Raw genomic sequence first — 16,143 nt, 5'->3', positions numbered from 1 at the left:
TTTTTCTCCCTTCAGTGGCTGCTATATTCTAACCTAGCCAAAAAGCAGTTTTGATCCCATAGGGAACACAGGGCAGTGAACATTATCCAGTTCCTTCTGTGTGGAATTGAACAATTTGTCCTTGATTAGAACTGAGAAACTGTCAACTTCAGAGAACTCAAGTCCCAACATTGCCAGCTTGTTCTTGCTGCAAGTTTCCTTGTCCATCTCTGCATTGTGCCAGACCCTTCCCCTCTACAGGCTGAGGTCTGTCTTTTGTGAGGATCTCTGCTCTCAAGCAAAATGGATTCCTTTGTGGGTTTTTCTATCCCATTTGAAGTTATAGTGTCCAAGCCCTTTGGAAATAAACAGTGATTCATATATTTTCACAACACCTTCAGGGGCAAAGAAGCACAATGATCCCCTGCCAAATTTCAAAGCCTAGCTCTGGAAGTGCAGGTTTGTCACAGCTTCTCACCATAACTCTTTCCCTGGTCATATGCAGAAGAAAGCAGGCTTGTGCCATGCAGCAGTAAGTCACTATAACTATAGACATTGCTGTTGGCACAATAATGAGCTGCATAAATCATCATTGATTCATGTGAGCAATATAATCCTCTGGGTTGCATTTACTCACACCAAGCTGGGCTATGTCCAAAAGCCACATACTGCCCTCCCTGCAATGTGGCTGCTCTCTGGAGCCTGTTCAGTACCTCTCCCTTCCTGTCCCCTTGTCTTCACCTCCACCGTGGGCCTCTATCACAAGGACCTTAGAAGAAAGGACCTTATCTTACACAAGGACCTTAGAAGAAAGGACAAAACCACCTTCCTTGCACTTGCTTGTCCCATTTACCCCAGGTGTGAATCAATGGGGTCGCATGTGGGAAGAGGTTGGCCCTCTACCTCCATAAGTGCAGACATACTGCATTTGTGCTTACTTTACAATTAAACTTGGAACCACAGAGCAAGAACATAATATAGTTTCTTATGTAACCATATATTTATTTTGGTTACGTGCGGCTTCGAGACAAATCTAAAATGGTGCTGGACCGTGCTGCTGCCCTCAAAAGGAGTTTGTCAGCAGAGTAACAATAATGTTCTGCTTCTGAAAATGATGTGCTGGGCTTTATGGTCAGCTTTTAGGTTTGAATGCTTTTTTTCCACTTTGATATTTGAGCCCTCCCCTCAAAGCAAATCCTTCGAGCGTGCACATGGCTCTCCAAGCAATGGTCACGGAAGGACATAGACAAGCGCAAAAAAAAAAAGATGCTGACGGCATCTGAAAGTGATTTGCAATCTCTGAGCCGCATGAGCTCAGTCACATTAACACTGTGATTTAAATACCGTGGATGGCTTTTCTGATGTTCTCCTAGAAATTTCTTATTGGAATTATTAGGCATCCAAAATACATTTGAAACCGACCAGCCAGAGGAATGAAACGGAACAGATTACACTGACTAAGCACTCCAAGCCCTATCTCCCAGCCCCAAATCAAGCACATTGCCACCAAGCACACAACTCCAGTGAGCAGTTAGAGAGGATCTGGAACTGGGCTACTGAACTGCATCAGGTCACAGAAGCTGTGATGTTGCATCACAAGAGGATCCTTCTGGGGTCTGAAGCACCTACACTCTCTACAGCCCAGCTGTGCCACAGCAAGCCTGGTTGTCTTTGGGAAAAAATGGCATTGTGAGGGTTTTGGTGCCTTGCACATCAGATGTCCTCAAGGTAAACATAGAAGGAGTGGCTGACTTTTTTTACAAATGCTACAATAAAAATACAACTAATAAAAGTACATGATAAATAACACGATCAGCATTTTAAACACAAAAAAAGAAAAAAAAAGAGGTGGGTTACTAAGGCTGCTGCTGAAAAAGGAACAGACCCAGTACACTGCCATATATAACTCATCTCTGCTCGTCCAGTGGGGCAGAAATCATGCCCTGGGGGGTGCCATACCTTGTCTGTCTGCCCACAGACATTACTGGGCACACAGCAATGCCACTGGTGTAAGTCCTGCTCCTTCAAAATGCTCAGAGGGCTCCAGTGCTGTCAGGAGCAGATAATCTCTCCATGAAATGGGCACTAACTTGGTTCTCACTAGATCAAATAAAGAGTCAACAGCCAGAAAGAAACAGCCAGCTACCAGCCATTCCTGTTTCTTCCAATCTGGCTGCTATTCAGCCAGGTTATAAGTGGAATAACTAATGTCAAGTCAATACTTTGATAGCAGAGAGTGCTGTCATTGCATTGAGGTCAGCAAAGCTATCTGTGATTGACACCAGTACAAACAAGAACAAAGCCTGGCTGCATAGCCTGAATGGAGAGAAATGTCAGACCCCTTTTCTTTAAGGCATTTATCACACACAGCCACTACACAAAGCACCTCAATACTGCCTTTCTTCCATCTCGTTTTTCCACCTGGTCCTGCAAGTTCCTTGGACCAAAGGCTGTCTTTCATTATCCAGTGATTTCCCACCCTCACCTCCATCTCAAGCAGGTCCCTCACCCTCCTGCCACACAATGTAACCAGCAAGCATCACCCCTGGGAGCAGCCACGGTTAATGAACAAAAACTTCCCCCTTCACCTGCTCTCTGCCCAGGCTCTGGAGCCTTCAAGCAGCTGGGCACACCAATCAGAGACTTCCCAGGTTGTTTTCTGGGCATTGTAGGAAACACCCCATGTCAGAAAGAGCCATTTGAGCCGTACAAGCCACATGGTTAGAAAGGAGAAACCTCATCCTGGAGCTGACAGCGACTGATGACTGCGTGTGCTGCATTTGCTGCTCCTCACATATCCCAGATTTTGGGGTTTTAAAGTGATGTTATTAAAGCACCACAGGAGCGCAAAGATCTGTGTGAACTGAGAGCATATTCACCATACAGGCAGAGCAGAAGCTGTTTGACTAGGTTGAAATTGTGTTCCTTGGTAGCCTTCTCATTTGTCACATGACTTGATACACTAAAAAAAATCCTATATTGTGTTTTTACATTCTGGGTCCATGACAATTGCTTTTCCTGCAGCAGACAATGATTTGTAAAGTGACTTTCTTATTCCCAAACCACCCAAAATTTTGCAAATTGTTTTCCACGAATTAGAAGTGGGTTAGAAATAACCTTGGCTCAGGGACTGGCTCTGTTATGGGGCTTTTGCTGCCATGACAGCTAGCTGACAATTATTGCTAAATTGCTCTATTTTTACAGTAATATTTCCTTTAGAGTAAAACAGCAGTAGAAGCAGTATTATTTCCACTGCATACTCTGAAATAGGACTGGTTCCTGGGAACTAAAACTTATTACCGTTTGATCATAGGTGTCCCTGTTCATTTTACATGGAAGTACATCCACAGCCTCCCCAGTCCCAAGCACTGGGCTCACTGTGGGGGTACAAGGAGCAACTCCTTTTCTCCTCTGTGCTAGGAACTACCATCAGGAATATATATCACACTTTACAGCAGACAGCCTTGCATGGCCAAAAGCCTAAAGCCTAATATCATAGAGTGTTTTGGGTTAAAATGGACCTTAAAGATCATGTAACTCTAACCTTCCTGACATGGGCAGAGAAAAGGGAGAACCCATGATGGGTGGGCTCAAATCTCAACTTTTCAGCTATCAGCCAAACATGCAAGAGATTGCACCACAGAGACTTCCTAGTTACAATTATCTTCATAATGAAAAATAATTATCCTTTCTAAAATAAAATTACCTTCCTAAAAACCTTGATTCCAATCAATCACATAAACCAAGGTGACCTTTATCACAACATTAATGATGGTTCAAAATTATAAGACCAGGAGTTCTCATATTCCAGAAACCCACCAGCTGACCATGAGACGGTGAACACTGCTGTTCCCCATAGCTTGATGCTTGATTTGAACCCACAATGCAGAGTTTCAAATTGCAATACTTGGCTCATATACCCAGGTCAGGAGCAATGATACTCAAGCTCAGAGGGGCTGAGAAGCATCTTTATGTGAAGTACTAGAACACAGATAGATCCAGAGCTGTCCTGTCCCTGCCCAGTTCTCTTCAGCCACGTTCTGTTTGGAAGGGTGTAGGAACCCTGAACAAAAACATCCAAAGGAAGGTCAGCTCAGCCACTATCATGGTCCCTTTGCTCCACCTTTTACCTTTTCACTGCTCATCACACTCAGGGCTCGATTTTGCAGCACACTAGAGGTGGCAGCAACAGAGAAAGGAGGGAGATGGTGCCCATCCTGTACCGACACAGCACTAAATGCTGGGCACTTCCCTATCTGCAAACTGACCTCCTTAGACTGACAACTATGAGATGTCTCCATAAAGGGTTAGATCCCATGTTTTCAAAGCTCTTGCTCCAGTAGCAAGGACCAAAATTTGGTGTCTTCTGAGTGCACTGAGGACCCAAGCACTAATATGCCTCAGTCATTTCACTGGGCTCTTCACACATCAGGAGATCAAATGTGTAAGATTAATGTTTCCAGAGAAACTGAAGAAGTGACTTAATGGCTCACTTAAAAATTTTACAGTATTTATCATGAGAAGAGGAATCTAACAGCTTATTGAGGGGGGAGAAGGAAGAGTGGACAGGAAAAAATAAACAAATGAGGAGAGGCATAAGACTATACTGTATTCTGAGCACACACAGTGGAAAATGCAAGTCAGTGCCAGCAACCTAATAATCCAAATTCTCTTTTTAGGTACTGACCTCTTCTGAGGAAAAAAAAGGAATTTAAAGGAGCATAAATGATAATTTTACAGAATTTGGAAGCAAACCTAAAAGTGCCGTCAGGAAAAATCACCCTTCTCATTACAGAGTCATTCACACATTCCCTTCCCCTCCACCAGGGCAGCAGAAGTCACACCTACAGAGGAAGGGGAGAATGCTCCTTACCTGCAATATACAGTTGGTCCTCAGCACAGCAAAATGACAAATGTTAAATCTGAGTGGCAAAGAGGGATTTCAGGATTGGCAGGATGGATGCACATTGCTGGGAAAAGCCACTGTAACACTCAGTATTGGCACCCAGGTAGGCACAGGAGAGCATATGAGGGCACCCAGGAGCTTTGTGGAGAGCATGTGAGGAGGAGAACAAGTGTTACACCTAGGGTGGAGTTCCCAGCAAACCAGGTGCAGGTCATTTGCTTCTTTCGCCTCCCACAGTGAAGGACAAGCACTGCTTTGGGTACTGCCCTCCAAAGAGCTGGGAACTAAAAAAACTGTCCTAAATGCTATTTTTAAAAATCAAAATCTTCACCTCTTTTTCATGCTCTGGATGGCTGGGATAGCAACAACAATTCACCAAAATACCAGCAGCTAGATCCACTGATAACACAGTTCTGTGCAGGGTTTATTTTTTCTTGTTCTTCATGCAACTAAGTCTCCCCCCACAGACTCTGCATAATACTTCTCCTTTCATTCTGTTCAAATACCTCTCCTTGACTCCAGTGAAATAGAATTCCTGTTCATTTTGCACATGCACTTTACACCAGCTTTGTTTAGATACTTTTTCTGACCAGCTTACACACTGATTGGGTCAAAATTGCACAGACAAACAGTATTGCAAAATCTGTCCCCAAAATTTCCAACAGAGGATATTCTTGCCTACTCCAACTTTGCATTTGGCCCGTCTGCCACAGTCATTGCAGGGCTGAAGTAGTGTCACTATTATCAGCAATGAACTAAATGTTCTTTAGTGCAGATGAAAATCCTGAGAAATTCACTAAAATCAATTGAGATATTCCAGATGAGGGAGGTATATGGCTCAACAGAAACAATGAAGCAGAAAACCTCAGCAGATGCAGGAGATGTTGTCCAGATGGGTTAAGCAAGCCTGATGTCTGCCAGGAGCACATCCCTTAACACCCATGCAAAAACCTTTTGTGCTACAGCTTTAGCCCAGGACACTTATCTCCCTGTCACTGGCCCAAAACCACTGACTTTGTTGGCTCACGCTGACTTTCAGTGGGGGAAAGCTTCACCACTGATATTATCTGAGAAACTTGTGGGAGGGAAGTTCAAGAGGGGTACCCTGATACCCCTGCGAGTGACTCCAGAGCAAACCCCCTTGCTGGCTCAGAGGGCTGACTGCCAGGGGGAGGCTTGGGGCAGGAACACTGGGGCTGATCCCACTGGACAAGGTGAAGGACACACGAGGAACATAAGCACAGGGTAAAGCATAAACAAGCAAAGTAAGCAAAAGGTTTCTTGTATCTCACAGTACTATTTTGGTGTTACGGCTTCTCCATCCTCAGTAGCATTTGCTTTGGTGTAACTGAAATGAAAATATGGTTCAGGAGAACTGGAGGACTCTGAGATCAGCTGAAATCAGGAAAACACTACTTTATTCCACCAGCTTAAGCAGCTTTTCCAGTGGAGCAAGTCAGCACAAATATCCTGAAAGTGGAAACAAATGTCTGTACAGAGCTGCACAGATTTTCACAATGGGTTTAAGTCAACTAAACTTTCCAACAGCTGAGAATTTGGACAATAAACCTGGCTAGAGCTGAGCAGACCTATGTTAGGCTGGGATCCTGTCCTACAACAAATTCCTGAACACAGTGCTAGACCCACCTGTGCTGAATGTGACAGGTAAGCTGCTGAGGGAACAGAGGCTGAAATCAAGCAAATAGCTCCAAATGGAAAACAGAGGTTTAGCTGCAGCTGCAAAGGAAAGGATACATGAAGAAGGGCATTTAACCATCATCCCTCTTTGGACAAGTGCACCTGGACTAGAGAGGTTAGTGGTGGGCTCTCACATTTCCTCAGGGAACAAACACCTGCACTTAATGTACACACTTTGCTCACATTTGTCTATGAGAACATTAATTCAGCACAACGAAAACCAGAAAAGCCCAGCTGTGTGCTGGTGAAACCAGGCCCTTTGGCTACTTCAGGGAGTTTACTAGGTGTGTATAAATAAACATGGGAGACTCCAATACTGCAGCAGTTTAACAAAGTGCTAGAATCCCTTCTGAAATCTTTATGAGGTGAAAATTAGCAAGCAACTTCTGCAAAATCAACTGATTTTTTCAATTTATGAGGCTTCCCATCTCGCAATGTCTATTATTTTGCATGAAGATATAAATTTAAAAACTGCCTTTCTGAGCTATGCTGAGATGGGAAGGCTGCTGAGATTCTGGGCTGACATCCCAGGAACCGCAGTAGATTGCCTGGTATTCACAGTCCAGTTTTCTAATAAAGCAGTGCACATTTCCAAAATGTCACTGCACAAGTGGCCACTGGTGGAGTTATTTTAAGGCAGCGGTTCAGGAAGGCGCTTAGACTTTTTGTGCCTGTTCCTGAACCGACAGACGTGCATTCCTTGAACTTTCTTAAGACCCTACTGTGAAGAGAGACTTTAATGGGAAAGACAGCTCCAGGATCACTTACTGGAAGAGATTGTTATCACTTGATTTTCTTCTCTTTGTAGTGGTGTCAATTAGAAAAGAAAATTTAAAAAAATCCAGACCTGAAATTCAAGGAGTTAGTCCTGGTTAAAAGCAGACCGAAGCCTGAATTGAGCCATATCAAGCAGCTTTGGCCTTACAGCAGTGGTATTTTCTACAGATAATCCACATTAGAATTCAGGGAAACTAGAGGGAAACAACCATTTTCTATCTGTGAAATCTCCTCAGAGAGAGTGTTGAGGCAGTTTCATTACAAGTGCAGCCAGCCAGGTTTGGGGGTGTCATGAATAGTGTTTATACTTCCAGGCAGTGATCTGAAAGGCATGCCCAAAGAATCTCTTCTGGTCTTTACTCTGAGGCTCTGAAAGGCACATACTTTCATTCCACCATCCCTGACATCCTCTCTCCGGGAATCTGACTCATTTCCTCGGTTTTTACCTTTATCTCTGTTCCCTGAACATTTTTAAAGTTAGACTTAATGCTCATGGAAATTGCTACTGGGGAGGATTGATTTCCTTTTCCCTACTATAACTGTGCAAGATCCTTCACCCATTGCTGATAAGTCTTTGGCAGAGATGCTCATGAATGTCTTCTGACCTTTATGTTCCCTAAGTACAAGGTAGAAAATCCAAGGAACCTTGAGATATCTATTGTTGTCCCTCAAGACATGTTGGACATAATTGTATTTCTTTTTTTGACCATTACTCAGTATTTCATCATTCCTTCCTAACTACTCAACTTCTGTAAGAACATTTTGTGATGGTTTTTGTCACAGGACTAAGGGTGTTGTAAACAAATCCAATCAGCTAGGCCTCCTTTAAATATTGTTTTCCAGCACAGACAAGGCAAATCATTGTCATTTACAGAAAAAAGCGCTTCGAAATTTGTTCTGATGCCTTTCTCATCTGTGTAAGTTTAAACCATAACTGCCTTCTACTGTGGAAAACAAAAAATAACCAGAAACAGTGAAATCATAGCTTGTTACATATTCTCATTGAAATGACTACAGGACATATACTTTGGAGAATGAAGATCTGTGTCCTACCCACACTCAAATGCTACCTGTACAGAGTCACAATTGTTATGGAAAGGACACAGCAGCAGAGGAGCAGAACTCCTTCAGGATCTCTCTCACACTTCCTGCTCATGCTTTGCCACCAGACACATTTCTTCTTGGATAATTTAAATTTTACCTTTTTTGTCCCGCATAGAATGAGCTTCCTGTTCCCTTATCCCTATTTCTACTGCATTTCAGTGAATTTGGTTTCTTCTATTCCCTCAAGAAATTTAACAGAGGAATCGGGAGAGCAGGCAGCAAAATTAACACACTGGAGGGCATCAAACTGGAATTGCATCAGGGACCATGTAAAGGGAGGTATTAGGACTAATTCCATCCCTTTTCTACTAACTGAAATCTCTACTTCTGTTATTATTTATTTTCTTTTATGCTGGGGAAAAACTATCATGCGAAGGAACAATGCCTTCAAAATTCTCTCTTACTGGCAAGTTAGGATTAAAAAGTACCTGTGAAAGCTGCTAAGAGCTGACAGATGCCCTCTTCAGAACTTCTGAGCATCCCATGTTTAACAAAGTCATCCATTACCTTTACAGCTGGAAAGGTTGATCTGACTCAGCAAAGGAGTCATCATTCTGGAACAGATTTAACAATGGATCAGAGGTTTGGGAGTCCCCAGTTTCGTCACTGGGGGAGAGGGTGCTTCACCTCATGGCAAGGTGCTGGGTGTGTTGCCATACAGGCCCTTCTCCTCCATTCAGGTATTTCTGTATCTGCCTGACAACCCTACATAGACAAGCCAAGTGCCACAGAAGCCACTAGGACACTTTAATGAAGAAATATCCAGAAAAAGGAATTTCTGATCTGTGGGAAGTTCCAACATTCTGAAATTTGTTTTTCTTCCACATACAAACGAGAAGCCAAAATTCCATGGTCTGTGTGGAATGGATCTCCCAGAGAGGAAGGGGGGAAAGAATGGATAAGATTAGGAAACTTTATTTTGAAAGGAAAAAAAAGAAAAAAAAAGTCCTATTGATACTGTTTTGGTGAACTTTGCCACATAATAATGTCAGTGGGGACTAAACCAGACCCCCGAGAAGACTCTCAAAGTTTTCAGCTCACAGGGAATCTGGGAGAGATGCATGAAAAAGAAGCAAACAACTAATGATCAGTCAAGGTTGATAGTCAGAAGCCCACTGATAAAGAGGTTATTTTCAATTTGGTCATACATTTCAAACAATTCATGTATATTCAATATTTACAGACAGCTTAAGAACTCCTCAAAGGGTCCAGCAAAGGTTTTAGGTATGGTTTTCAATTTCAGAATATGTATTCCCACTGAAAATATTTACTCAAGCATGTACAGTTAAAGGTTCATTTAATTGCTTTCCTGGGCTAGTTCCTATTAATTCTTAACTCAAGAACATTATGTTTACATTTTATACAACACACTACTGATTTCTAAGCAAGTTTCACTCTCAGTGTCAGTCAGCTTTGGGTTTGCTATTTAATTCTTTAGCTGAAATCTGTTGATCCTTGGTATCTCAAGCCAACCCTTTAAAGTTACCTAAATAAACTTATCTTTCAGTGAAACAGAACATCTGCAGTTTCTTTAATCCTTGCTGTTGAGAATCTGCAGCATTCCCTTTCACAATGCCCATGAAATTTTGGGATGCTCATGGGCACAGCAATATGCATGTTCCTGATAGTCCTGACTCACACCTTCCTCTTTCCTATCATATGAAGTGGGTAGAGCTGCTCAAAGAAAACTCTTAACATTTGTAAGTTGAGAAAAATAAGCTTTATGCAATGATCTAGAAAAGACAGACAGTAGTTAGAAGACAGTTTGCTATCAATAATTAGGTATTCCAAGGTATGAAGAAAGGATTACAGAAAATTTCAGATGAAGGTGACAAGATGGCCAGAAAATGGGCAGGTGACATTGAGTGTCAATAAAAGTGATGCACACAGGAAGAAACAATCTTAAATACTACTTTGCCTGCATAGCAAAGGGCTTTAAGTTGACGGTTTCTGTTCCAAAATGAGGACCAAGAGGGGGTTTGGCAGAGGCTGGCTTTCAAAATGATTGCTTCCAATGTAACAGCTTGGGATTTTCAATTGAAAATGACAGGAAATAGGCTCAAAAACCAGAAAGGACCTCTTTTCAGCCACTATGTATTTTAACAGTGGAACTCCTCACCAAATTATATTCTAGATGCCAAAAGCTTACACAGATTCAAAAACAAAGTCACCAAAGGAAAATCCCTCAAGGACTATTAAGCACAAAATATTGTGTCTGCTTCTAAAATCCCTTAGCCACAAATTGTTGGAGACTGGGAGAATATTTGAAGGAAGTGTCAAATATATTTGCAGTACTGGCCACTGTCAGAGAGAGTATCCCGAGCTAGACAGACGTCTGGTCTGACCCGGTATGACTGTTCTTGCACTTTTATATCACATTTTCCTGTTTCTTCGTTTTCAGAAAAACGAAAAAAGAAAAAAAAAATCACTGAAATGATCATTTACATCCACACACCCCCCGTATTTTTTTCAATAGATAGAGTTGACATAGAATATTTCAACTCAAAGACTTTAAGCTTAGTAAATTCATAAGCAACTAAAATGGGGAAACGCTAAATGTTTACAACTTAAATAAGAAGTAGAACTATCATCCCTGCCTTTAATTCAAAAAAATTATTTGAAGTTGAAGTAGAAAGTACATATCAGTAATTTAGGGTAATATACAATACAGTGATTATGTAACTACCCGTGAAGTGAGCTTTGTGTACTCAAGAAATTCAGAGCTAATCTTAAAGTTTAAAGAAACTCAAATATGCTGAGATATGAAAATACATACATATTATGCATCCAGACATAATGTGGTAACATTTGCAATGTTTCCCAGAGTCTAAAAGACTCTAGTGGTTTTAGAGATATCCTTTACAGTTAAAATAAAGAATCTAGTAAACCTGATTATATTCATCATTTTGGTTGGAGTTGCTTGTGTGCACATATACATGCAATATCTTTGTTTGAGAGGCTGACATCAATTAAATTCAACTGCTTCGCCTGTGGACTTAAATCAAGGCTGGATACTAAATTAATATATTACTATATATAGTCTGTTTGTAAGTCATTCTTCTTCAGCAATTGTACCTTTTCCATGTAGTTTAGAACAGAAGCTGCCCTTCTTCTCTAGCACAACCTCTGCCATGAAAACACCAGAAGACAGTGTTACATTAGTGGGCACCACCCTTGTTTAATGGTGTATAAATATCCTGGTGCCAGTCCTATGCTTGGCATACAGAGAGAGGTTAAATACATTAAACATCAGCAGCCCAACTAAACACCAGTGAAATGCTAGAGGGCATATGATAACCATAGACTAGGATAGAAGAAATGGAAACACTAATGATGGGAGAGCACTGTTTAGGATAATTTCTAGTCACAGAACAATGCTTTAAAAGTAAGTGCAGGGAAAATGATGCTGGAAATATTTCCTAACAGGGAAAACCTAACAGGCTGTGGAATAATCACCCAAGGGACATGAAGGAAGTCCTTTTGTCTGAGTCATTTCTTTCTGGACTGGGCAAAGTATTAAGCACAGTACAGGGAAAAAACGTACTGGCAGTACCTGGACCACTGCTCAGAAGCCTAAGATGTTTCTGTTCTCTACAGTAGCAGTTTTATTGAAAACAAAAACAAACTCATAACAAATTTTTTAATTGTTCATGAAGAGGTGAGTGACTTCTGTAGTCTCTCCCTTCTCTTTCTCAAATTTAATTTATTTACATGTATTTATGACTCCTTCTTAAGCTGTGTTTCCAGAAGAGACTTTTCCCCTGGTGTGTTCCCAGGGCTGCAGTCACTCATTGTCTTTGTCCATCCGATGCTGTGTGCCAAGAACAGATGTAGCTTTATCAGAAACTTGTCCTGATCAGGTCATGCCAAGCATGACTAGTTTAATGTGACAGATTATAGAATGAAAGGAGAGTGAAAAGGGAGGAATAACAAGTACCAGGGAAAAATTCAATTCTCTCCACATTTCTGCATTTATTGACCTTTTCTTCTTCGATATACCATTAGTTACCCAGATTTACAGCTTGAGATGGTAGGCAAGCTGTCAGGTGCACAGCTTAGGTTATCAATGATGTTATGAACTCTACTGGAAACTGATTTCATTAAACAAAAATATGTGGCTTGACATTTGATACAGCAAATATCTGACATTTTTAATTGGTCTTTGTACAGTTCCTTTGTAACTATTGAGGTCTTTTTAATAGCTTGTTAAGAGCTTAAAAATTAAAACATGTCTGGAAAATTGCGTATGGGGTACCAACATCTGGTATATAGCCTCCATCCCCAATGAAAAGTCAGTGTATGTGAGTGTAGTTTGGCATCAGTGTACGTAAATCTATAAACCAATCTACAGAGAAGCAATATTTTATACTGAAGTTTCTTGAAGGCTCACTTGGATGGTTTTCTTTCAGCACTCTCTACATCAAGTATTCTGTCATAAATTGGACTTAAGTTGCAATTTATTCATTAATAAAATACCACCTCTTGGACTTGATCCAGAGAGAAAGTAAAGAACCTAACTACTGCTGGCCGGCAGAAGCAGTTCAACATTCATTACACTGGTCTGAAATGATTCAATAGTCTACAATAGTGCAAGCAAGATTTCATAACCTTTAGACCACATTTCTGAAGGCAAAATCTATACAATGCTTAAAGCATCTGAAGGTCTGTATTTTTATTGCAAGGCTTGAACCCAGGCTGTCACTGTGCCTTCACTTTTCTCGTTCCTGTTATGGTTTAACCCACTCAGCAACTAAGTACCACGCAGTCACTCTTTTACTCCCTGCCCCCAGTGAGATGGGAAAGAGAGTTGGAAGCATAAAAGTGAAAAAATTGGTGAGCTAAGATCAGTTTAATAATTGAAATTAAATAATAATAAATTTTAATGTAAAAGAAAATAACAAAATGAGATAAATAAGTCCCAGGAAAGACAAGTGATGCAAATGAAAAACAACTGCTTACCATCAGATGGGTGAGGCCCAGCCAGTCCCCAAGCAGCTGCCCTCAACCCACCTTTTCCATTGTTTATTGCTGAGCATGATGTCATATGGTGTGGAATATCCCTCGGGTCACCTGGGGTCAGCTGTCCTGGCTGTGTCCCCTCACACCTTTTTGTGCACTCCCAGCCTTCTCACTGCTGGGATGGGATGAGACGCAGAAAAGGCCTTGGTTCCATGTAAGTGCTGTTCAGCAATAACTGAAACAACCCTGAATTTTCAACATTTTCCAGCACAGATCCAAAACATAGCCCCACACCAGCTACAGTGAAGAAAATTAACTCTACCTTAGCCAAAACCAGCTCAATTACATTAGTTGAAGCAATGCAGTTACAATGATAGACAAGATCCCCACCATTGGATCTGGGTAAGAATTTGATCATAGTTAAACTGTGGCATATTGAAGCTGTCCACACATTCATCTTGATAAAATACTTTCAGGTTACAGCATGTCTCCTAAGAAACTCATCTTACCACTTGGTAATACTTTACAGAGGCAAGCACTTGGAGGAAAACAATTCCTGTGCCTGTTCATAGCATAAATCCAGCATGCAGTGTCACGTGCAAACAGGGAACAATACTATGAGAATCAATACAGCAACTTTGACTGAGGTAAATCTGATCTGAATGAGATCAGACTGCCCTGGTTTATCTCCTTTCTGTCAACTAGACTCAAAGACTTCGGTAGGTGTAAAATCCAGCTTCTTCCACCAGAAGAGGGACTCATCCCAAGAGAAAATGGGTATTGGGAGGCTGCCCCTCTTTGCACTGACTTAGTGGCTCAGTGCAGCTACAGCTGTAGAGGAACCTTATCCATCAGTGCTGGAAAGAGATCATCTTCACCAGCCACGCTTGCCCCTGGAAGGGATTTGTGGTTGGTGTCATCTACACTCTAGCAAGAAGGGTGCAAGTGTCATTTGTGATCTTCAAAGAGTTAAATGTAAGACCAGCCACTAGCTCTGTACTCAGGTCTGTTTAATTCTGCATCTGTGTAATGTGGCATGTCATCTGTTTTAGCACCATGAGAAGAGTTGAGTCTAAGCTCTAGGACTCTTGCTGCTGATGACAGTTCCATGCAGCTCATTTTCCTCACGCCACAAGACCTGGCTGGCTTTGGCACATCCTGTCTAAATGCTGCTGAGTGATGAGGAAATATTTGCCTTGAGCTGGAGCACTAAACACCTCCTCTGTGGTTAGGAGGGATGTAGCTTTCTCCACGGTGGGGGGGTGATTATACTGAACCGTTACCTCTATTTTCCACCTTTGCTGAAGTAATTGCTTTCCCTTGTGCCCCTCACTGGACAAACAAGCTAAGGAAATATTCTGGGAACACTGAAGACTTTTGAACACTGTGTAACGTGAGCACACTGGCTTTTCAAAATGGGGTTGGCTCTGCAGACCTGTGAGCAGGGAAAGTCTGCTATTCCACCCTGAGGCAAGAAATGAATTGCTCTGTGTCCTCTCTTTGCCATGTATTCAGCCCTAGCCCGTGGCCACCATGTGGGGTCAGTATCCAAATCTGGTCTTCTTTATGCCCTAGTACTTCACACCCATGCTCCTGTACCTCACAGGAATATTACTTGCAGAGTAGAATAGGTTCCTCTGCCTCTACTAAAGGACAAGGACTTGAACGGGCAGCATAAGTGTTACTTCTTGTGCAGAAAGCTGGAGATGACAAGCCAATACTGCTTACACGATAGATGTAGAAGAGCAACAAGAAGCTAAGCTCACTCACTGTGGTCTCAAAACAGGTCCCAGCCCTGCCATGTCAAGAAGCTGTATAAACAGAGCAGAAAGACCCTGCCCTGTCCCACAGCTTTACAGTTGAAGGATTTGGGCATAGTCAAGTTAACTTAACTGTACATTAAGCTGACTGTAGCATTTATTGTTTGTGCACTCTTAGTTTACAACAGGAAAACCTGATTCAGTTTAACCTTCCTCAGTCACAGACTAAACTGAACTGTGTCACATTCCCACAGTCCCAGGCTTGGAGTGCTCTGGGCAGACAGCATGTAGGAGCATGTGAAATTCTGGAAGGAAAATGCACATCTGGGTACCTATGCATGCAGAGAGACACTAATACATACAGGATGTGAGTGCTATATTAGACATTGCCCATGTGGCAGAAAGCAAGCAGAAAGCCAGAGAAGTGTCAGGAAGTGGTATACTGACTGCCACCTTGTTCAGGAGCAGCAAAGACATGACTTAGGCTCCCTGGTTACCAGAGGCTGAGCCTCACCCATTCCAGGACTGGTTCCAGGCTGAAAAGCTGCTGTGATGACTTGCCTTTTCTGCCTGGCAAAGGGACAGCATGTCTTTGAAGGAGACAAGGCCTCTGAGGAAAGGAAGAAGATGTTGAATTCTCTTTTTTTAGGGATGGAAGCAGCCAGTCTGCATGACTCATCTGGATCCAGAAGACACAGCATGGCATTTGAGTAAAGCGTTCTGTGAACTACAGCACCTACTCGACAGAAGAATTAAGCTGCACTTATCTTTTTACAATAACGTATGTGCCTTCCAATGGACAGCTCTCTTGCCATAATACAGATGGAAAAGACCTGATTTAAGGTTCCTGCTGAACACCATGCAACTTTGAGTTTGCTCAGATCATGAGCCAGTGTGAATCAGCATAGGTCTACTGAAGCCTGATTCATCAACACAGGACCTCTTACCTTCAGAGAAGAA

This window comes from Chiroxiphia lanceolata, chromosome 10, assembly GCF_009829145.1.
Source record: "Chiroxiphia lanceolata isolate bChiLan1 chromosome 10, bChiLan1.pri, whole genome shotgun sequence".
NCBI classification, from domain to species: domain Eukaryota; kingdom Metazoa; phylum Chordata; class Aves; order Passeriformes; family Pipridae; genus Chiroxiphia; species Chiroxiphia lanceolata.
This window is presented reverse-complemented; position numbering follows the sequence as displayed.